Source organism: Pantherophis guttatus, chromosome 1 (assembly GCF_059756535.1).
Source record: "Pantherophis guttatus breed Tessera chromosome 1, ASM5975653v1, whole genome shotgun sequence".
In the NCBI taxonomy this organism is placed as follows: domain Eukaryota; kingdom Metazoa; phylum Chordata; class Lepidosauria; order Squamata; family Colubridae; genus Pantherophis; species Pantherophis guttatus.
Window position 1 is genome coordinate 221,085,927 of NC_142063.1, and position 24,622 is coordinate 221,110,548.

General features: G+C 37.6%; 1 protein-coding gene and 1 long non-coding RNA gene across 5 annotated transcripts in view; one reads left to right on the forward strand and one right to left on the reverse strand.

Annotated features, from left to right (window-relative positions):
• The window catches only part of CSMD1 (CUB and Sushi multiple domains 1), a 1,102,994-nt gene that overhangs the window by 572,749 nt on the left and 505,623 nt on the right, over positions 1–24,622 (reverse strand). The gene's annotated exons all lie outside the window — the stretch shown is intronic.
• LOC148116784 (uncharacterized) overlaps positions 10,110–24,622 on the forward strand; it is a 30,584-nt gene continuing 16,071 nt past the window's right edge. Inside the window, exons 1-2 of one of the 3 annotated variants that reach the window (XR_015733805.1) lie at positions 10,110–10,185; positions 20,930–21,040. This is a non-coding gene — a long non-coding RNA (uncharacterized LOC148116784). Of the gene's footprint in view, positions 10,186–19,742; positions 21,041–21,392; positions 21,479–24,622 lie in introns of those variants that run through there. The other 2 variants (XR_015733807.1, XR_015733806.1) reach the window with 2 other exon arrangements.

Consider the following 24,622-nt stretch of genomic DNA (forward strand, 5'->3'; position numbering starts at 1 on the left):
AGAGCTACTTGCTCAATTTCAGACTTATTTGAAAACTGTCAGTCAGGAGTCCTCTTCTTTTGTCGAACAGATGAGTGACACTTTGAAAAGCCCTAGAACTACTAAAAAATGTCAGCTCATCATTGGAAGTTGATATGAAATGTCCACTAAGAATATCCATTTCACTTTTACATTGCATTTTATTTTTGCAGAAGATCCAGGGGAAAAGAAAAAAAAATCAGAGAAAATGTCATTCCAGGATTGCAGATAATAGCGCATTGTTTTAATATCGATTAAATCATATGTGTCATGCACACCCACATTAACCTTAGATGGGAATATTTAGTATGATACATTGGAGTAGAATAAAAATAATCCACCTGACAGGGGTATCAGATGGCACTCAGGTTTGCATTTTGAAATGGCAAAGAATATTCTCCCATGCATATATTATCGATTCTAAGGGCAATGCAGCCTGTGTAGTGGACTAATTTATAATGTCTTTTTCTGTTTTGAAAGTTTCTAGTTCCTACTGTCTTCCCAAATACTGTTACTAGAGGTGGTATTCAGCCAGTTCGGACCGGTTCAGGCAAACCGGTAATGGCAACCTGCGGGTGGGCCCACCCACCCCCACTCACTCCCACTCACCCCCACCCGTCCCCACCCCCACCCCATCCCCATCCCCATGGGGACCATAGGGGTATTGCAATGGCTGTAAGTGTGAAAAATTGTCATAAGTCACTTTATTCAGTGCTGTTGTAACTTTGAATGGTCATTAAACAAACTGTTGTAAATCAAGCACTACTTGTATGTGAAATCGAGGTCCACATTCACGAACAACCAAAAAAAACCTTACTTCCCAGATTTGGCAGAGTGAAATAGTCCTTTATTATTAGAGGATAAATAGGGACTAGAATGATATTTAAACTGATTTCAACGTTTTACTGGTTTTATAAGCTAGGTCCAATGCATTCTGGGAAACTACCTGCGGCTCTTTGGGCCCTCTGCGTGGCCCCCTGTCAAGTGATCCCACCACTGGCTGGCCTTGTCCCTCGCCCTCCCCTCCCAGTCACTCCTTACCTGGCCTGAGAAGGTAAGGGCAATGGCGGGGGGATGGAGAAGCAGCCAGGGCAGAGACAGAGAGGGGGAGAGAGAGAGAGACATAGAGAGATACAAAGAGAGGGGGAGAGATGGGGGGAGGGAGGGAGGGAGGGAGGGAGAAAGAAAGAGATGTCAAAAGGGTTTTGTGGTTTCTGGTGTTTTTTAACAACTGGTTCTCTACCCTAAAACCATCTGGGTAGGCGTGGCTAGGAGGTCATGTGACTGATGGAAGTGAATGACATCGAGTTGGCCATGCTCACCCAGGTTTTGTGGCTCCGGGTGTTTTCTTTTCTGTGGGAAATGGATCCAAATGGCTCTTTGAGTATTTAAGGTTGCAGACCCCTGTCCTAGACTTATAACCAGTCACTTGGAGATTAGCTGAACAGACCCAATGATTCCCAGCTGACCCTATTATTCAGGATGGCTAGATTTGCAATGGTCCATTATCAAGACAAAACCATCTGTCAGAAGCATCCTAATAATAAGACATTTTTTTATGAGTGAGAAATGTATGTATTAGAAGATGGCATAAAAATGTATGTATTTTATAGACATTTCTTTCAGCGAAGTAAAAAAAAAAAGCATCTGCATAGATATATTATGGAGAACAAAATATTCACTTGGCGTTCCTTCATTTCCTTTTTACAAAACACAAATACCGTATGTACTTATCTTCAATGCTTTCTTTCTTGCTTTTAACTTTCTTAAAAAGAAAAAAAAACCTGGATGCAAAACTTTCAGATCTTGGTGTTTGGCTTATGAGTCATGCTGAGCGTGATATTTTTTTTTCTTTTTAGCTCTTATTATTATTATTTATGGTTCTTATTAGCTGCCCAGAATCACACAATAAGTGTGGAACCATATAAATTGAATTAATAAATACATGAAGAGAGGGAGGGAGGGAGGGACGGACGGAGAGAAAAGATGCGTTGAGAACCAGATTGGTAAGGTTGTTGTGTGCTGATAATGAAGAGTTTTTTTCATACTGTAGTACATTGAATTGAATTATATTTTCAGTCACAAATTTCATTGGAGGGGCTTTTTTGGCATACACGACTGGTGTGTATGCCCAATACCTCCCAAGCAAAATATTTCAATGATAGGGTATCATCTCTATAAATAGAAATTGTTCTCTTGCTCCTGAAATCTATTGCAAGAATAAATACTTTAGCATGCATTCTCATGTAGAGTATGTGTGTGTATCAGTGGTGAAATCCAAATTTTTTTACTACCGGTTCTGTGGGCGAGGCTTGGTGGGCGTGGTGTGGCTTGGTGGGCGTGGCAGGGGAAGGATACTGCAAAATCTCTATTCCCACCCTACTCCTGGGGGAAGAATATTGCAAAATCTCCATTCTTGGGCCAGCCAGAGGTGGTATTTGCCAGTTCTCCGAAGTACTCAAAATTTCCACTACCGGTTCTTCGAACTGCTCAAAATTTCCGCTACCAGTTCTCCAGAACTGTCAGAATCTGCTGGATTTCACCCCTGGTGTGTATGTACACACACACACATTGTTCTATCCAGTTATTTGCATTAAAAAGACACTCATGCTTTGAAAACATCCTTTAGTCAGTGCAGTGAATTGTACAGTTGAAATTAAGAGTTTATATTGAATTGCAGATGTGTCATATATTGTTCAGTAATTATCACAAATATATTGCTCCATGCTGGTATGCTTGATGATATAAATGGCCCCACTCAATGGCTATTTTCCAAACTACCACTTTCATTCAATATCTTAGAGGAGAAAGTCTCTTAACATATCTCCCAACAGGATTCTGCAGAAGTTCTTTTTTCCCACAACTCTATTTGGGCTTCAAATACATATTTTGTTTTTTGTTTCTTGAATGAAAGTTATGCATCACCTTTTGAATACTGAGAGCAAACACACCACCTCAGTTCACTCAGTCCACAGACAAAAACAGGAACTAGAAATAAACTATGACAGAAAAATGGTCAAGCATGAAATTGGGAGCACGAGAACTGGAGACTCCAGGCATGGGAAAGCTATGTTCAGAATAACAGAGTTGGAAGGGATGTTGGAGGTCCCTTCCCAACCACCTGCTCAAGCAGGAGGTCCCAACCACCTGCTCAAACAGGAGACCCTATACCATTTCAGACAAATGGATGTCAAATCTCTTGTTAAAAAGCTCCGGTATTGGAGCACCCACAACTTCTGGAGGCAAGTTGTTCCACTGATTAATTGCTCTAACTGTCAGTTAGTTCTAAGTTTGATCTCTCCTTGATTGGCTTCCATCCATTGCTTCTTGTTCTGCCTTCAGGTGCTTTGGAGAATAGTGTGATGGTCTGTTCTCTGTGGCAGCCCCTTAGATATTGGAACATTGTTCTGTATCACCCCTACTCCTTCTTTTCAATAAACTAGACATAACCAATTCCTGCAATCATTCTTCATATGTTTTAGTATCCAATCCCCTAAATCATCTTTGTGTGATCTTCTCTGCATTCTTCATAACAGTAACAGAGTTGGAAGGGACCTTGGAGGTCATCTAGTCCAACCCCTGCTCGCGCAGGAGACCTATACTAGGGATTCCAACCGCCGAACTGCCGACCTTTCTGATCGACAAGCTCAGTGTCTTAGCCACTTTTTATATCATGGTAACCAAAACTGGATGCAATATTCCAAGCGTGGTCTTACCAAATCATTATAAAATGGTACTAATACTTCACATAATCTTGATTCTATCTCTCTATTAATCTAGGAATGTGTTCGTTTTTTTGGCAGCTGCAGCAAACTGCTGGCTCATATTCAAGTGATTATCCAATAGTACTCGAAGATCCCTCTCATAGTTACTGCTATTGAACCAGGTATCACCTATTCCCATGATGGCGAACCTATGGCACGCGTGCCACAGGTGGCACGCAGAGCCATATCGAGCTCAGCTCTGGCGTTCATGCACACACCGGACAGCTGATTTTCAGGCCTTCTGGGCCCACCAGAAGTAGGGAAACAGGCTGTTTCCTGCCTCTGAAGGGCCTAGGGTGGGGAAGGCCCATTTTTTGCTCTCCCCACATATTCCCCTCACTCTGCTTTCTATCAGTGATGTTTGCGGGCCATAAAAAGGTCACATTTAATAATTGGTTAAAGAAAGAACATCAAAGAAAGAAACAAGCAGAAACAGAGAGGATTTGCATGAAACCTGATGGGTGAAGGATCCAAACTGGAGACAGGCAAACCCATAAATCTCACTGGGTGACTTTGGCCCAGTCTTTCTTTCTCTCTCTCTCTCAGCCCAGGTTGATTGTTATAAAGGAAAATAAGAGGAGACACTTCTTGGGCTATCATAAACTCCTGAATGAGAGGAGAGTTAAAAATCAGATACTGTAAATAAGTCTATCCCAAATAGCTCTTTCTTGCACAATGGCTATTTCTTGCTGTAACATTTCCAATATCTTTCCTGCACAGGAGAACTACAGCGAAATCACTTTCCCAAAAACAGCAGCAGATCAGCCGACTGGGCCTCTGCTTATCTCAAATGGAAGGTTTCGTATTGTCAGCGATGTGGTAGTTTTAATAAATGATGCATTTGCACTGGTATAAATCATCTGCACCCCATTGTCTCTCCTGGCAGCCCATTCCAATTGTTTTGGAGGGTGACAGCTAACAACATTTTTAGTTGTTGACTCCTTTCTGTGTATCCAGGACTAGTATTGGGTTGTTCTGCCTTAGCACACACTTCTTCATTTTTCAGTTGCCAGAGCCCTTCCAATCTTCTAAGACAAAGCAACTTTATCCTTCTTGAGTCATGACATCACCTGGGCTTGTAGGGGTCAAGGAGCAGAGGCTGTCTATTGCAACTTAGTAAAGAGAGCTTACAGGAAGGAAGCAAGGAGAAAAAATGGAGAAAACCAGGTTCTGGCAGAGTTGCAGTAAGCAACTGTGTTTGGGCTACACCTTTCGGATGGGAAAAAAGAAGAAAAGAAAGGAAACTAATCTTCGCCTGTAATGGAAATGCACACGGCATTAACGCTGGGCAGCTCAAGGTCAGAGTTCTATAGCGGCTTTCTGACAATATGCTTAAATAAATTTCAGAGCTTTCTCACATCCCCTGATTACCTCTGACAGGACATTAAAGTGAGATCAGCGAGTCACTCTCTATTGTTAACACATTTCTAATAATGCTCTGATGTCATGGTGTATTTATTAAACTGTTTCCGCCAGGTTTCCAATTTGCTTGGAACACAGCAATACTTTCCTAGGAGAATGGTCCACACGTGATACGGCAAAGTGTGACTTCTCGGCTTGGTGAAAGGATGCTATTTTGTTACCTGAGATCACGCTGTTTGATAATTATTTTTCCAAGGTCTTCTTTTTCTTTCTCATATATATGCTTGCATATATAAACCTGAAATACTTTGATAAACACACTCATGAAGTTATGTTGCATATACTGATTTTTGCTTATATGTTTTATTGAAACACTATGTTTTTATTGAAGAATAATTTATATTGTGTTGATTACTACAAAATTGTTGTTTCCACTGTAAGCTACAGAAATATTACTGCATAGGAGGAGATAGAGATAGAGGGATGGATTGATGGATGGACAGATGGATGGACAGACAGATGTAGGTATAGGTAGTAGGTAGGTAGATGATAGATAGATAGATAGATAGATAGATAGATAGATAGATAGATAGATAGATAGAATGAATTATATTAATGCAGGTTAATTTTGGATTTTATAAAGCCCTCATACAATTTGAAAATGTTATTAAAAACAACATTTTTGTTTTTAAGTTTTAGTTAAGTTTTATGAAATGTGGCCTCTTACATCCCCAAATCTGTTAGCACCTTTAATGCTATAGGTTATCAAATAGGTTAATTGTATAGGACTCTCAGAATGCAATGGAATCTAATATCCAATCAATTCAATTTATTAAATAACATTTGAGAATACTCAAATCAAACAAGAGGAGTTGGCACTTTATGGGGGATTTAGCACAAACAATATTGGAGTTCCTGACTGCAACTGTTATTTTACCAGTAGTACTAAAGATAAAGCTTTCTCCCTGTTTTGTCATGTCCGACTCTAAGGCTTGCTGGTCATCTTGGCCAAGGGAACCAATGTTGTCTGAAGACATTTTCTGTGGTTATGTGGCCAAGCCTGGCTATACACCAAAGGCACACAGAACACTGTTACCTTCTCACTGAAATGCTAACTATTTATCAACTAGCATTTGCATGCTTTCGAACTGCTAGTGGGAAGGACCTGGGACAAGAACGGTCATTCACCCGTTGTGTAGTGCTCAGGTCACAAACATGGGCTGTCAGCTTTCCAGTTGTTGTGGCCCGCCAGCGGATCTGGCAGCAGATTCGGACAGTGAGAAGGTTAAGGAGGAACATGGGCCAGTCCTGGAGTCTGGAGAAGGCCCCGCTGAGGGCTCTGTGTTGGAGGCAGAGAGGGGGCCAGAGCCATATGCCGGTTATCAGCTGCCTTTGGAGTCAGACATCAGTGAGGCAGACGAACAGATGGAGCCTTCTTCCCAGTGTGTGCATGTGCAGAGTTGCCAGACGAAGGAACAGCTAAAGAACAAGAGTCGACTTGGGAGTAAGGCAACAGGTGGACAATGAGGGAATAAAAGAGGAGCGAAAGGGGAATGGAGTTTTCAGGAGACAATTAGTTCATTACTGCATTCCTGCCAAGTATTGCTGCGTCTGAAAGATATCGGCCTGGCCACTCTCCAAGCCTGATAAAGATCAGTAATTGTGAACTATCTTGAAAGACTGTGGGAGAGGAATTCACTGTAAATTAAATAAAAGGGGTTTATCGGAATGAGGACTGGCTTTGTGCTGCTGGAGAAGCCTAGATCAGAACACCAGCTGACAAGCTCAGTGTCTTTAACCACTGAGTCATCACGCTTCCTACCAGTAATAGTAGTAGTAGTTATTACTTTTTTAGTATGATTGTACTATTCCCTCACACCCCAAGTCTTGCTATGGTACTATAGTTCTTGGTGCTGACAGTAGTGGTGAAGTTCCTCAGTAGGATAAGCAAAGAATACCATGAGAGCTTGTTGAGAATATATACAATCCAAGTCAGGTCACCAACATATGAAGATGATCCTAGCTATCTCCCGAGTCCTTCGGGAGAAGAGTGGTATATAAATTTAAATAATAAATTATTAAAATATTAAATTAAACAAACAAGCACCTATATTGGACAGTAGCGATATAGAAAGATAATCATTTTATAATGTGTGGGAAATAGAATTGGTAAGCCATGCCATTATTTTACTGAGAAAACCCCAGGGACGGACAAGAGAAAGTGATTGACAATCCTGTGCTGATGATTGGGCCCTCAGGTCAGATAGCACTCAACATGCTACCAAGGACAAGCTGTGGATCTTGCAGAATGTTAATGGTGTTTATGACAGGGCTAGATTAAAACCTTCAGGATATTCAGTTGCTGATGAGGCTATGCAAGGAAAGAAAAACTATAACTGCAAAGACAGAAATGGGAATATGGAATGTAAAAAGTATGAGAAGCTCAACACAATTAAAGAATAAATAAAAATAAAATGATTTGGCTACCCATCGGCACCCTAGGCATCAACAAATTGAAAAAGGGTGGAATTTGACACTTTCAGTCAGAAAATCTTATTTACTGCTCATGAAAAACCAAAAAGGAGCGGCATGGCTTTCAAAGACCGGAAGGATACAGCAAAGACAATACTGGGATGTAATGCAGTCCGTGACTGAATGGTATCAGTTAGACTACTTGGGCAATCGTTTAAAATGAGAATTATTCACATTTATGTTCTAACTGCTCATATAGAAGAGAAGGAAATTGAAGAATGCTATGGTTAAATTCCATCGGAAATTAGGAGAGCATGAGAGCAAAATATTGGAGAGTGGAATGTCAAAATTGAAAATAAGGAGAAAAATGTAGTTGGACTGTATGGTCTAACACTCGGTGATGACAGTCTTGTAAAAAAGATTTCAGATGTCATGACATGTCTAAACTTGCAAAGATCAGACTTGTTCAGGCAATGGTTTTCCATATGACACTCTGTCAAGGCAAATGTTGACTTTGAAAAAGCAGAAGAAAAAGAGTGTTGATGTTTTTGAACTTTGATCTTAGGAAGATTCCTAAGAATACTATGAATAGCGTAGAAAACACAAATATGGATCGTAGACTTAATCAGTCCAAATTTTTACTCAAGGCACAAATGACTAGGCTCAAATTATCTTATTTTGAAACATTATGCAAGGCATCACTCCCTTGAGAAATCTTGTGTGTATGCGCGTGTGTGTGTGCACATATCTGCATGAGAGAGAGTGAGACAGAGAGAGAGAGACAGACATAAAGAGAGAGAAAATAAAATTAGAGGGGGAAAAGAGCCATGGTACAATAGTTTATCTTATCAAGAATTATTTCAAATACTGTGATTTGGTCAGTATATACCCATTTTAAATTATAAAAAAGATAGTTGGTATTTTTGAATGAAGGTATATGTGTAACTCTGTACACTGATAGTTTGTCAGGGGGAAAAATGTGAGGCATAACCAAGCAATCAGTGATATGTACTTCTCCTGAGATATAAATCATCACAATAAATATATTTTAAAATTGCCAAGTTGAAAAGCAATTTAGACATCAGTTTATCAATTGAAGTTTCAAGACTGGGGCTGCAAATTAAATGGAACTTGGATTATTTTCAATCATATTATTTTCAGAGTTTCTATTGTTTTCTAATCTGCTGTTGCCATTATACCAGATGTATTGCAGTTCCAAATCTCAGAGGACTTTGTGACATATCAAGTAAAACCATAAATATTAGCAGGAGCATCCATTTGAGTCTGTTATTAGGAAGGAATGATAGCAACAATCATTTTTTTCCTATGGAGACCAAATTCAAGTATACCGGGACATTTATCACTTGTCCTTTGCTACAATATTTTTCTAGTTTTGTATTGTGTAACTTTTTTTCTTCTCAGAAACCATGAACAACATGGAAAAATAAAGAAGTGAATGTTTACCTTGAATCATGAGAAGTTTGAAGTTACCCATAAATCTATGTGCAATTTAGATAATGTAGGTCTGACACTGACCTCAATTTAACTACATTCATTTCCATGTTTTCTAAATCATTGCTTCCGTACTCCTACTATCCTAATGTTTTAGAAGCTTATTTCACAATATTTCAAGTGATAAATTGTTATACAAAATGTACTGTCTCTATGGCTCTCTCTTCCACATTCCCTGAAGGCCAACAGTAAGGGCATATTTCTATAAATCATCTTATGTCTATTTATTTCATTTATTGCCACCATAATTTGTCATACTAAGATCACATCCCAAAGAACCAATAATGACTTTCTTCAAACAGGATTTTTAATCCCTAATAGAGTATCTAGTATTAAACTAGAAATAGGAAAAATTCCAGAAATGTTGACTTAAACCTGGATGCTGGGACACGTCTTGATTTTTTTACAGGTCACCTCAACTTCAAGAATGAGATTCTGGACTATCAGCCCTTTGAGATAAATAAGCAAGCTCAAAGACAAACAGAACAATAAAAGGATTTAAGGCATGCTACTTTATTGTTGTAGGTCTATTAACCAAATCTTGAGAAATTATCCAAAATCTTCACTGTTCTTTTTTAAGGACATTGAGGTCAAGGTGGGGCTCTTCTGAGTCTCTTTCTCATACTTTCTATTTTTCTTGGGCTGTGCAACTATTTGCTTTCTCTCTCTTCTCTTTCTCATGGGCAAATTCATCCACATTTTAAAATTCCATATGTACTGATATTAAATAGTCAGCAAGTAAGGGGTGCTCTTTCTCCCTGTTGCCTAAGTGGTTTCAGGGAAGGATGAAAACAGTAGTAATATTCCATAATTAGAGAAGTCCTATCATTCCACTTCAGAGGTTAACAGGGAGACAGCTATCTACCTGCTATGTAATGTGTCACTGGCTTCCTTTCTTCCCAATCAGCCAATCAAATTGCTGCATATTGCTGGGAACTGGCTTCGTTATTAAAATAGCCAATTGGCTTGGCTATTAAAATTGATGTAGGAGAAGGACTGGTAGAGCAGGGGTTGTGATGGTGAAAAAGAAGGATCAGTCCACATAGCCACAAATGAAGTAAGTCAATTCCCCTTGATTTCCATTTACCTTTATCTAACTCTAACCAAGTGTTGCCTGTTAGTTCAGAGGATTCCTGTGTGTAGGCTTTTAGCAATAAATCAGTTAAATTGAACCTTCACAGGTGGACCTGGTCTTTTGCATCTGACAATGGCTTTTTTCTTGGCCATCTCATTGATTATAAAGCTCTGGATTTTTACAATCTTTCACAAACATAACAACTGTATTCCTGTCAAGATTACTACAATTTCTTTAGTCTCCAATTGAGAGTGCTACAAAGCAATTTTATTTGGGAGTATAACAAGTCCATCTATGTTTTTTACCATGTTGTTTACATCATTTTACTGTGTATATAATCCTTCTTTGCCTATTAGAAAGTGTAAATACTACATTTAGTAATTGTAATCAACAAAAATAAGCCTTTGTGACTAGCAGTTGAATACATAAATTTACTATTGAAACCAAATAAGTGAAAACATAAAATTGTCTGTGTAAAACTTCTACCTATGACTGTTTTCTCTTTCTCTCAAAATAGGAACATAGTTCAGAATTTTTCAAATTTACTGGTCAGCCTAAAGACATTTTATCATGATAGGGATCAAAACACAGCTGCCTGCAATTTCTGCTGGTTCGAATCTCTCCAAGGCTCAAGGTTGACTCAGCCTTCCATCCTTTCTAAGGTAGGTGAAATGAGGACCCAGTTTGTGGGGGCAATAAGCTGACTTTGTATAAAAAAAAATATACAAAAGAATGAAGGCTATTGCTTAACGCATTGTAAGCTGCCCTGAGTCTCCGGAGAAGGGCAGCATATAAATCAAATTTAAAAAAAATAAAAAATTCTCTTCCAATCGTTGAACTGGAAACTTCCTTCCCCCTTCTCCTGTACTCTTCCATCCACTAATATATCTTGATGCTCAGGAATGGATACAGAAATAGTTGGAGTTTCTCTTGATTCTTGAATAATTGAAATACAATTATTAGAAGTCAAGGCCTTCTCGGACTCTAATAGTCTGATATACTCTGGAAGCAATTCAACAACAATTGGTGGAAGAACTTGGTTGACTTGGAATCTAAGTTGGGGCTATCAAACATGCAGCCCACAGGATGCGTCACTTGCTGGCCACGCCAATGCCCAGTTTAGCGAAGGGAAAAAGTTGTGATACGTCACGTGATGCTGCCATGACGCCACAAGTTTGACACCCCTGATCTAACTGCTTGGTTTTTCAGAGCTAGTACTAGGAGTTAAAAAAACAAAACAAAAACCACCCTCTTTTTATCTCCTTTGTTGCCAAATTTAAGTGTTTTATCTAACACATAAGTCTGGAGCACTTGTGATTGCAGTAATCTAATCAAAAATAACTTTCTAAAAATCAGATTAGGAGGACAATCCTATCCCTGTCCCAAGTTAAAGGACACAATAATTAGGGATGAGTGAAATCTATATATTTCACTAAGTATATTAAAAATCTATATATTTTTAAAAGGAACTATCTAAATGATGTTGGGTTTTTTTTTTAAAGGAAAAAAACAGTAATTCCAAAATATATTGAAATACTCAGCAGTCCTTACATTTATGAAAACCATGGTCATCATGATTCACTGCATTGCAACAATGGTTGAATATGCCTTGCTGAAAGTTATATGATTGCTGAATGAGTATATGATATCTTCAGCCAGAAACAATATGGCAAGCAATGCAAATGAATAACCATGGCCTTTCCACATCTATTTCACGCAAAATATTTGAATTAAAAATTATTAGAGAGGACAATGATATTCAAGGCCAACCATCAGGAAATGCAACGATAAAGGAATCACAATATTTGTCATGTATCTCTGAACCAAAGATCTTAGAAACTTCCCATGAAATCACTGCAAACCATGTATGAAACTAGCAGGAGTTTTCAGTAAAATATATACATAATATCAAAGAATAATGCTGATTCCTAAGTGTCACGAATACATCAGTTTTACTCTTGTGATTGAAAATGGATTGATTGTTAAATAGGCATAAAATTCCCCCAGTGGATTTCAGCCTACTGATTGTGCATCAGGAAAAATCCACATCAAACAATCCTTAACAAGAAAATTACTGAAATAGGAACTAAAGAATATAAACCACAAAAAGGAGGTTGAATGGCAATTATACTGTACCTTCAATAGTTGCGAACAAACAACAATTCTTTTTCTTCTTAGGAAACACTACAAGCTTTCAACTTCCATCCTCCCAAGGGAGACAATAAAGATCCACAGCTTATTTTCATAATACCGGAATGTAAAATAGAATCCAACCTCTGTGAAATTTAAGTTTCATAATTCCTTCATGATTTACATTTCATGTAAATGCCACATAGGGTAGCCAGAAAGGAATTTTGATAGGAAGGGACGTCTGCAGAAAGGCCTTTCCTGCAGGATCTCAATACCTGCTTAGGAAAGAAGTCCTTTAAGGTAGGTAGGCTCTAAACCAATGGTGTCCACTCTTGACAACTTTAAGACTTGTGGACTTCAATTCCCAGAATTTTCTAGCCAGCTGGGGAATTCTGGGAGTTGAAGTCTTCAGATCTTAAAGTTGTCAATGTTGGACACTCCTGCTCTAAACCATTTAGGCCTTCAGGGTTTGTTTGTTTTGTTATTTATATCCCACCATTATTATTTGTACAAATAAGACAAGTTTGTGAACAGACATAATACTCCTCCCTCCTTCTGTTTTACCCTCAACAACAGCCATATGAGGTGGCTGAGGGAGAGTTAACTATCCTAAAATCACCCAGTCAGTTTTCATGGTTAAAGTGGGACTAGAACTCATCGCCTCCTGGTTTCCAGCCTGGAGCCTTAACCATTAGACCAGGGGTGTCAAACTCATGGGCTGCGAACCAGATGCGTCATGCGCTGCCCATGCCTACCACCATTTTAGCAAAGGAGAAAAAGTTGTGATATGTCATGTGACAACGTGACAACATGGGTTTGACACCCCTGCATTAGACCATACAGCACTTCCAATGGCCCTAGTAAATAACTGGAAAGGGATCCTATGTTTCTGAAACTTTGTACCAGGTTGTAGTCTAACTACTCCATTTTGATCTTTGACACTTTTTAATGAGAGTCCCACATAGGATGTATTGCAGTAGTTAAAATGGAGTACAGTCAAGGTGTGAATAATTGTCACCACATCCATTTGATTCAAGAACATTTCTACTCCGTGTGACAAATGTTTCAGAATTGTTACTTATAAACAGGACTTGTCTGTGGTGATCAAAGGATCCCTCCCCCCTAAAATTAATAATCCAATATTGTATCTTTTAGGGCTTCCTAGTTTGAATATTGGGTATTCCATTTGATTATTGTTTTCCTCTCTCCTTTTTCATTGAAGGTTTTTAATACTGCTTCAATGTATTTTTTATCATTTTACGTGTCTATACACAGACATCAATATTTAAGCCACTTTAAGATGCAATTATATTGGCATATTGATAAGAAAATATTAATTGAACAGTAATTAGTTAAATTGGATTTTATTTTACTATTTATGAACTTCATCAGAGGTACTTGAAATCGGGGTGGTGCCCAAATTGAAATAATAAATAAATAAAAGATGTGTCTTGCTCAGGAGTCATAATTCTGCAAGGTTTTCCCATCACCACCATCTACATTTCCATGACAGGTATGTATGTATGCATTAAGATGTCCCACATAGCAAGTCTCCTCTTTTAGGGGAGTGCAACCTCATAATTTTTTATTATTATTATTTTATTTTTTGCTTTAATTTATATGCCGCCCTTCTCCGGAGACTCAGGGCATCTTACAATGCGTTAAGCAATAGCCTTCATACTTTTGTATATTTATACAAAGTCAGCTTATTGCCCCCACAATCTGGGTCCTCATTTCACCTACCTTGGAAAGGATGGAAGGCTGAGTCAACCTTGAGCCTGGTGAGATTTGAACTTGCAGTAATTGCAAGCAGCAGTTGTTAATCACAGTGCTTTAGTCCACTGTACTACAGGCTCGTAATTGGCTAAGCCTCCATCTCTGTTTCCTATGGACCAGCAATATCTTTCTTGTTTGGAGTTATTTTTAAAACCAAAGCATGACTTTAGCCAGCAATTAGATTTTGGAGAGGATATTGTATTTGCTTCTACTCAAGTCACATGGACTTTCAAACTTGGACTCACTTCATTTTACCTCTGCTTGGAGTTACAGCAAAGAGAGGGAGAAAGGCAGATCTCATGGGCTTCTATGGAGAACATGACAATATATGCACTTACAGCTCTGCTGTAAATGTTAATTAAAATAATCAAGCACATTAGGGTGCTAAGAAGCTATCATAGCAGTAAGGTTAAGCCGTTTCAGAAGGATTGCTTCATGTCTAACAAATAGGGCTCTGCAGAGCCTTAAAATAAGGCTCTGGGGAGAGCACGCAGAAATTGTCTATGGCAGCTTCAAAACCTGCTGCATGAGCCTTGCAAATAATGCTTCTTCCCCAGTTCAAAAGCAGTACTTCCTATGGATTCCTACACACTGCACTGTAACCCTTTCAAATGCAGCCAGAAGACAAAACATGGAAAGAATGTGTTTTATGTGAAAAACATATGTTGGTGTTTGCATATGCATTTGAGTATGGGATTATAATTCTGTGACAGGTCAAAAAGTCTCAACTAAGAAAATCTGAAGGGAAATGTTTGCATAAGCTGCTATGAATTACCTAGGCTGGTATAGGTTGAAACATACAATTGTTATGCTTACATTGAAACAGTGTGTATTGTATATTAATAGAAAAATATAATGGTTTATCTCTGAAAGAAAAACAGTGCAAAATAAACAGTGAGATGTGTTTTAAAAATGGGGCTTGCAATATATTCTGTGGAACTGTGTTTTCTGTAGTGATGTCTATTTCCAAGTAGATGGTTACTTTCTAAAACACATGTCATTTCCAGTTCTCCTTTTTCGGTAAACAGGAAGAAAAGCAAAGAACAAAAATAATAATTCCAATTTCTGAAACAGAAAATTTCACAGGGTATTTTTTGGGATTCTGAGTGATGACCCTAGAAAAGTGAAAAGTCTTTCCATTCAGTGGAGGAGGACAACAGCCTCAGACTGCAAATACCAGAAGACAGGAGATGGCGCTAAGATGGGTGGGTGGGAGGGAGGGAGGGAGGGAGGAAGGAAGGAAGGAAGGAAGGAAGGAAGGAAGGAAATGAGGAGGAGGAGATGCATACTGACTTGCTTCCATATCTATATAAATAAAAATGTAAATGTCCTTGTGTACATAACCACACATCTCGAAAGTTCTTCACCAATTGCTTTCAAATGCTGTCAGATAAAGTTATACGAAATTAGTCAAAAGTGTTTCTTCTCAGCGGAATTACATACATAGAGAAATGCTATTGTACTATTTCTCTTTGGGATTAGCAAGAATACGTAAAGCACAAAAATGAAGCTGGGCATAATAAAACAGATAAATGAATGCAGAAAAAAAGAAAAACTAAGAGAAAAAAAAGGAAAGGAATTATAGCTAAACTATATTACACCCGCGTTACTAACTATCCTTTTCTATACCTTCCTAAAACTGCAAACTTTCCTTGCTTTCCAACATCCATGTTTCAATCTGATCACTTCATTTATCAATTTTGCAATTCAATCATTGTCAATCATCCATGTGACAAGTGGTCATTTAGCCAGATCTACGACAACTTGCCACATCCAACTTCTCATGGTCATCTCGCCGCAGCCAACTTGCTGTGGCCAACTCACCATGACCAACTCACCACCGGACAAGAGTTACAGAAATATTGAAGAAATGGTCAAATAGAATCATTAAAGAAAGGATGCCAAAAGAGGAACAAAATAAAATGTAAAATGATAAAAATTAACATAATTTTAAAAACTATTTTAAATAATTAAATCGAATTGTTGAATTTTCCCCAGCAGTTGTTTCGTGGTGAATTGTCCCATGGTGAATTGGTTACGGAGAATTGGCTGTGGCGAGTTATCCCATTCAGCCATCCTTGCATGCTGATGTTATTGTCCCTTTTAATACATGCTACAATGGAGTTGTGATGGAGAAAATGACTCCCCAATTTTTTTAAACCCATTTTGGAGTTCACAAACAAGTGAAAACATTGTCCTACATTTTGGAGGGTTTGAGAGACATGGCTGGCTGGGGAATTCTGGGAGTTGAAGTCCACAGGTCTTAAAGTTGCCCAGGTTGGACACTCCTTTGGAGATCATGGATGGTCAGACAGCCTGATCACAATCCATATGCAGACCTCCACTAGAATTTAGGATGCCTTGAATTATTTTGAGCTCCAGAGTTTCCCTTTGACCTCTGGAACAAAGAGCATTAGATAACAGTGATCTGGAATGGATATAGTTGGTTTTTTTCTTCTTTTGAATAAAGACATTCTGCAGGAATTTCTGGCTTAAAACTTCTAGAGAAGGCTCTGTTATCTGAAATTGGTATCACAAGGGAGATAAAATGTTCTTATCTTCATCTGAAGAACAGTTTAAAGTTCCCTCAGAAGCTATCTCCAAAATTGGTAGACAAGACAGGGAAGTCTTGAATTGTGGTCGCCTTTCACACTGCACCTTGTAGCTGTTGGAGATGCAATTCTTTTGACTTTAGGAGTAGAATGAGTAAGTAAAGGACATCCTCTTTGCTCCCTTCATTGATCTGCTTTGCTTAGAAGATGATATTTTTAGTCTTGCTGTTTAGTCTGCACCCTTCAGGAAATTTAAAGTAATTCCTTCTCTATTCTTCCACCAACAGAATAAAGAAAACTACAATACAAAACCTCAATAGATATCTTCCTTTATAAACTTTATAAGGTCTGTCTCTAGATATCCTTAATAGACTCAGTTCTACTCTGTCAAAAAGCTCTTCTAAATTTGGCAGCAATTATAGTGGAGCTGTAAAAATCCAACCAATAGATGGCAATAAAAAGATACAAATAAATTATGGTAGCTCTAAAATTTGGATCACTGTGAATGAATTGGAGGAATCCAACCAGGACTGCCTCAAAGTTTTTCCCCCAATTGGACTTGCAAACATCAGTTTCTTCTGTTCTACACAGCAGAAGAATTTTGCAAGAGAGTAGGAAATTCCCTTCTCTATATTCTTGTGGATGCCATTCCCCTAGCAGAGCAGGTTTAATTGAATTCAGTCATGATCCTGTGACCCCCAGAACACAATAAAGGTGATAAACATTTTCATTCTTCCTTTACATGTACAAAAATCCTTTACATGTTCCACACAAAAATATGTAAGATCTGTACTTACAGTATTTGAAATAGTAACAGATAAATGAGTTACAGCAGAATTGTACACTTGTCTTTATGTTGTATTATTTCTTTTCTCTTTTAATCCAACAATTCTGGTAAACTACAATTGCTCAAAAATTCTGAAGCTATTAGATGCCCAAGTTATTTGTCATCAAGTCGACCTGGTTAGTCTCCGAGAAGCTATAGTTGTCAACTTTAGATAAGGTTATTTTTTTCTTTCCGTTCAATGGAAAGATCATTTCGTATATAGATTTTCTCTGAGAAATAAGCCTGAACAGTGATAGTCTCACAACTCTGGAACATATGATTGAAATCTGCAGATAGAATTGATAGAAATAGAAATATTTGTACCGGCGTTACTAGTTCCTTAAAATGAAGAGAATTCGAAGACAGCCTTTGCTGTAAACCACACAAAACAGGGTTCACCAAAGGATATAGTGAAACATTCTGTTGACTGCAATGTGATGTGAGAATAACTTTGGGAGATAGGAGGAAGAGACACAGCCTAGACAAAAATCTGAGGCCAAAGGAGGGATAGGGGTGGAGAAAGCATCTCTGAAGGGACCTCCCTAGTTTTTTGGAAAGTAAAGGCATGGAGGGCTTTCTGACTTGCAAGGTTCTGTTATTGTGACTTTACATTAATACAAGGCAATATTAACACTCATGGTTTTGGTTTCCTCTCTGACTGGCATTCATTTTCTTTCCTGAGAGTTCATAGATAAGACATAATGTATTTTACAAAAGAAATATCTGTCTGTCTGTCTGTCTGTCTGTCTGTCTGTCTGTCTGTCTGTCTGTCTATGTATCTATGTATCTATCTATCTATCTATCTATCTATCTATCTATCTATCTATCTATCTATCTATCTATATCTATCCACCAATAGCCTCTCACCGGCCAGTTCGCTCCCACAGAGAGGGTCTCCTCAGGGTGCCATCAGCCAAGTTATGTCAGCTGGCGACACCCGGGGGAGGGCCTTCTCTGTGGGAGCCCCAGCCCTGTGGAATGAACTGCCCCCGGAAATACGTAAGATCTCCGACCTCCGGGTATTTTGCTGTGCATTGAAGACCCTGTTGTTCCGCCAGGCCGGGCTATCAACGTAATATTTTAAATTGGGGTATTTTAAAATTTTTTGGGTTTTAAATTGAGCCAAATTTATTTAATAATTTTAAATTTTTAATTGATGTTTGTCTTGTGTTTTTAAATAGGCTGTACACCGCCCTGAGTCCTTCGGGAGAAGGGCGGTATAGAAATAAAATTATACTTATACTTATACTTATCATCTTTCATCTATCACTGAACAGTGCTATTTGGAATGAAAGAGATGATAAAAATTCATGTTTAGATATTTCAGAATGTTTCCTGAGAGTAGCACTGTGCTGTTGTATCCTAGGAAGATGAAATAATATGTTGTAGTAAGTTTAATGTTAAATAGTCCTCAGCAGGTGGCAACATCTACTTAACCTCAGCTGAACCTGAAGAAACTCCATTATATGTCATTAGTTAAAATTGGTAAAAAGAGGTATGAGACTTTAGGCCTAATAATATGTGCTTAACATGAACTGACTTTTTTTTTCTAGACATACCACTTCAACATTTAAATACAGTAGGTATTAAGTGCAGTTTAATTGGAAAAGGGTAGAATAATTGCTAGTCAAGATTTTTTTGCCTACTGAAAACACAGAAGGTACCAGAGATAGATCTAAGGATTTCTAACAGGACAGGACAGGACAGGACAGGACAGGACAGGATAGGATTTGTTCCTGAGGACTTGTCCTTAACCTGCTCTTTCAAGTTTTCTAAGTGTGCACCCATCACCACAGTAACTGAGCCCATCCACCTTCCTGCTGGTTGTCCTCTTTTGCTCTTTCCTTTTCCAGCATTACAGCCTTTCCCAAAAAGTTGGGTCTTCATATAATAAGGCTGAAGTAAAATAATCTGAACCTGGTCATTTGTGCCTGAGTGAGAACTCTGGATTGATTTGTTTGATGATCCATCTGTTTCTTTTCTTTGGATAGTCATGGAATTCTCAGGAGTGAACTCCAAAGTTAAAGGCATCAATACTCTTCCTAGGCTGCTTATTCAAATCCAACTTTCCCTTCTGCAGATTGTCACAGTGAATACCGTGGCTTGCATGAGTCTGATCTTTTTATAATTATAAAGCATTATACTAATTGCATATAATATTATACAATATTTTGTATAATAAAATGCTTTGTAATTATGCATGATGTTTTTCATTGTGGCTCAGACTATATTGTGGCTTGTATGTGTTCTTTTTGTGTGTAATTGTGAGCATTGTTTAGTTCTCATTTGTTGATTTTCTAATGTGCTTAGACAATCCCCTAACAGAGGTCACGTTATAAATATTTTATTGTTTTGTTGTTAGCTCAGTTGGATGGTGTCCACCTTCATTGAATCATGTGCATGTAAGAATATTAACCAATATTAAGGATGTAAGTTTAAACCTGAATTGAACTCATTGTTTAAAAATATTTTTTTTTAACATGTGTTTTCTTGTGAGTTCTACCTCACTGAAACCTAACAGAGACAGTGATTGTAGAACTGCAACATTTGCATCTTTGGCTCTAATCTTTGTGCCCACGTGACACCCCTTCTGCGCGAGCTGCACTGGCTCCCAGTGGTCTTCCAGGTGCGATTCAAGATGTTGGTCACCACCTTTAAAGCGCTCCATGACACAGGACCCAGGTACCTTCGAGACCGATTTCTGCCACCAATAGCCTCCCACTGGCCAGTTCGCTCCCACAGAGAGGGTCTCCTTAGGGTGCCATCGGCCAAGTTATGTCAGCTGGCGACACCCAGGGGGAGGGCCTTCTCTGTGGGAGCCCCAGCCCTGTGGAACGAACTGCCCCCAGAAATACATAAGATCTCCTACCTCCGGGTGTTTCGTTGTGCACTCAAGACCCTGTTGTTCCGCCAGGCTGGTCTATCAACATAACAATTTTAAATTGGGTTTTAAATTTTTGGGGTTTTAAATTTGAGCTGAATTCATTTAATAATTTTAAACTATTTTAACTGATGTTGTCTTGTGTTTTTAATAGGCTGTACACCGCCCTGAGTCCTTCGGGAGAAGGGCGGTATAGAAATAAAATTATTCTTATTCTTATTCTTAATCTAAGTTTGGATCCAATAGAAAAATCTCACAAAACCTTTCTACACTTTCAAGACTGGATATCTTACTGTCTATGCTTATTTTTATGTAAACACTTCTTAAGACACTATGATTTCATTTATATCTTGAAGGTAAATTAGATAATATACAAGTTAGTGTAGTTGTTGTGTAGAGACAATTGTTGTTGGTAGCTTTACATTTTCTGGATGGAGAAATAAAATAACTAAATATAAGGGTCAGCTCCAGAGGTGGAAATGATTACAAAACTAGTGTCTATATGAACTGAGAATATAGCTGATTCATTCACAGGTGTTGTTTTTTCTTTTTTATTTTCAGGAGTAACTTCAATCCAAGGTCAAGAAAGAGGACTTCTACTATGCAACATAATTTCCCTTGTTCCTTTTTATTTCAGCCTCTGTCCAACTTTGTTCCATCCCAGACAGCCTTGTAAGTCTCAAGCAGATTCAAAAGACATTTAGGAGACAGGAGCTCATACTTCGTAGTCCATTGACTGAAGTTTTCCACTGGTTAATGGAATTATAATTTGATATTGGCCCTAATAAATAACATATCCCCTACAAGACCAATAATGTGACAGAGAAAAAATGAATAGTAATGTAAGAACAAAAGGTAAAAGCAGTTTGTGCTCGCAAATGCTTCTAGAAGCCAATTAGAATAGATTTTTCCTAGCATCTAAAAGAAAGTTATGAGGGGTTATTTGAATGGGGATGTCTCTCTTCAGTTTATGTGTCTTTTGCTCATGATGATCCATCTTCCTTATGCCATTAATTCAATATAGGCATGTCAGTGTGGAAATCCACATTTAAACAGATGTAACATGATGACATCCCAAATGATGACAATTCCAAGCGAAATAACAGGGACTTGCTACGTGGGTTGTCTCCAGATAACCAAAATCTTTTTACTTCCAAATTGTATCAGGAGTCAAACTATTATTATTGCAGAAGAAAACAATCTGTTCTGGCTGAAAAATTAAACCAAATACATTAATTAAAGCTTTTTCTACTTTATTAACCCATTGAGACTATTAATTAATTGAACTGTTAATTAATTGTTTCAGGGTAAATTTGAGTTCTAAAAATTTACAGAGTTTATTTAAAGACAAATGATCTTGTTTAACAAGTTGTGAATATGGAAGAGGAGAAAGAATTAAGCAAGAATCATATTCTGGAAGATATATATGAAAAAGCCGCTTCAGACAAAAATAATGAGTCTTAGAATAAATCACAGTAATGAGTACAGAATGGAATTCAGATTTACTATGCAGAAAAACATATACACTTTCTCCACAATGAAATCTTCTGAATATATATATATATATATATATATATATATATATATATATATGACCTTTAAAACAAATTATTGCTGTGATGGTTCAGTTTTATTTATGGGAAGGCCAGTATAGAATGGGAATGCATAATAATATCTATCAATGCAAACAGTGTGTAAATTGAATTTTGTTAAATGGTACTATAATTACATATTTTCAAAAACAAAAGAGTATGGAAGTTTATATGAGTTTATGTCACATATTTTGTATATTTTAAAAAATAGACTCTTGATTGATCATTATAAGTAATGATTAGAATGAAAAGAACATTTTTTTTTATTCTATTCCTATTCTCATTGTCAAGAAAGGATTATTTGCTTCTTTTTTGGTTTTGATGAAGGAGACAGTGAAAATGGTAATAGCTGTTAACCTTTACATATTGAATCATTTGCTTTGATGCGTAAAAAAGCAGGGTGGAGCGAAATACACAGAAAATGATGATCTATACAGAATAATTTCAAAAAAATTGGCTATATTGTTCGAAAGTCTTCTTTCTTGCCCTTAGAAAAACTATCAACCAAACTTTGCTACTAGCTTGATATTTTACAAGCTGGATTTACAAGCTATCATATGCAATGCTAACAGGAGTAGCAATAGAATAAGATGACAGGTGCTCTTACAGAAAGGCAACGAGTTAAGCAGAAATGGAGAGTAGCAATAAATAGGCAATTTTCACGTTGGTGAGATATATGAAATAGGATCTCTCAGGAATCCATGTGGTGACCAATGATTTTGAGGTTGTATATAAATAACCTTAATAAAGAATTGAAACTGAGTAGTGAGGTGAAGGGTGATCACTTTAAAAAAGGAATGAGAGAGAGGGAGGGATAGATTTAAAAAAACCTATTTACCATCCTATAATTTCTATTTGGGGTATCATCAGGGTGACTGGGTGAAACTGAAAGTTTATTGGCTGGATGCCCTTCCTGACACCTACACGAAGTTTGCAGTAGATTTTTTTTTTCTTTGTACCATAGTAGAGAAACATCTGCCTAGGATTGAATTCTCAATCTTCCAAGTGGGAGGTGAACATCTTCACCATGCCATTCTGGATGACAGTGACTAATCAGGAAAGAGTTCCAGGTGGTACAGGAGAAAGTTGGATGAAAATGTCAACCTGTGAGAGTACTAATGGCACTTTGAATAGAATATATATACAGTTTACTAATCCAGTAGGACTGTGCTTATGTCCCACTCTATTCTAATCACAGCTGCCACTGAAATCAAAATGTGATAGCCTGATGAACTTCACACCAAGGTGGAGATACACATGCATAGATATTTCACAAGCTTGCCCATGAACTTTTTGGCCCTCCCATGCCACATGCTTCTGTGAAATCCTCAGCAATTTATGCAGAGTTAAAGTATGAGTCTCAATGGACAAATGGTTGCCTCTCTCTGGTCTAACAGGAAAAGCTTTGAAGCAGCATTGAAACAGCTGCATTTCATGCTAATTACAACCACAAATGAGCCTAAAATTTCCATTGCTAAGCAAGGCCATTGTTAAGTGGATTTTGTCTCATTTTACAACCTCTCTTGCCACAGTTGTTAAGTGAATCACTGCAGTTGTTAAGTTAGTAACACCGTTGTTAAGTGTATCTGGCTTCCCCATTGACTTTGCTCATCAGAAGTTTGCAAAAGGGGATCACATGACCCCAAGACACTGCAACCGTCATAAATACAAGCCAGTTACCAAGCGTATGAAATTTGATCACATGACCATGGGGATGCTACAACGGTTGTAAATGTGAAAAATGGCCATGTTACTTTTTTCAGTGCTGTTGTAACTTTGAATAGTCACTAAATGAATAGTTGTAAGTCGAGGACTACCTATACAGAAATTCAGGAGTTGTTTATTCAATATTTGCAATGTAGCCACATGTTTATTATTATTATAGAAAGTACTTAAGACATGAATAACGATTTATTTATTTATTTATTTATTTATTTATTTATTTATTTATTTATTCATTCATTCATTCATTCATTCAATTTATATGCCGCCCCTCTCCGAAGACCCAGGGCAGCTCACAATACACTCAAAAAATCACTATAAAAGCACTTAAAAATTAAAAATCTTAAAGACATTAAAACCCATTCACACCATTCATGATGACATATTTTCTAAATGCATATATGCAGTTAATGAACAAAATGTTATGGTTTAAGCATGTGAACTTCTTCAAACTTACCTGGCATATGTTATGTTCAATTTAGTGTGGCTTATATCTAGATATGAATAGGACTCTGGTATAACCAAACTATGCCCATACATCTCTAGCATTAACATAAGCACATTCTATTACCATGCAGAACGACAGAACAAGGCTTTCAATTTTTTTTCCAACTTGCAGAACCTGGTAGTTTAAAAAAGCTAAACTGTAGACAATTGACTGGGTTCAAGTGCACTTTCCCCTTCTTAGTCTTTTACTTGATTTCCATCAAGATCTATCAAGAATCCTGGCCTTCAACAGACTACAGATTAGAAAATTTGCCATACAAGATTTCGATCTATATAAATGTATAAGGCTATTCTTGCAATACAGCAGAATTTCATTTTCACTTATACTGAAAATTATAGCTATTGTTTTGGTATTCGCTGCTTATTATAAATATATAACTATACATATATATGAACATATGCATGAAAACAATTGTTACTAGAACAATGCAAA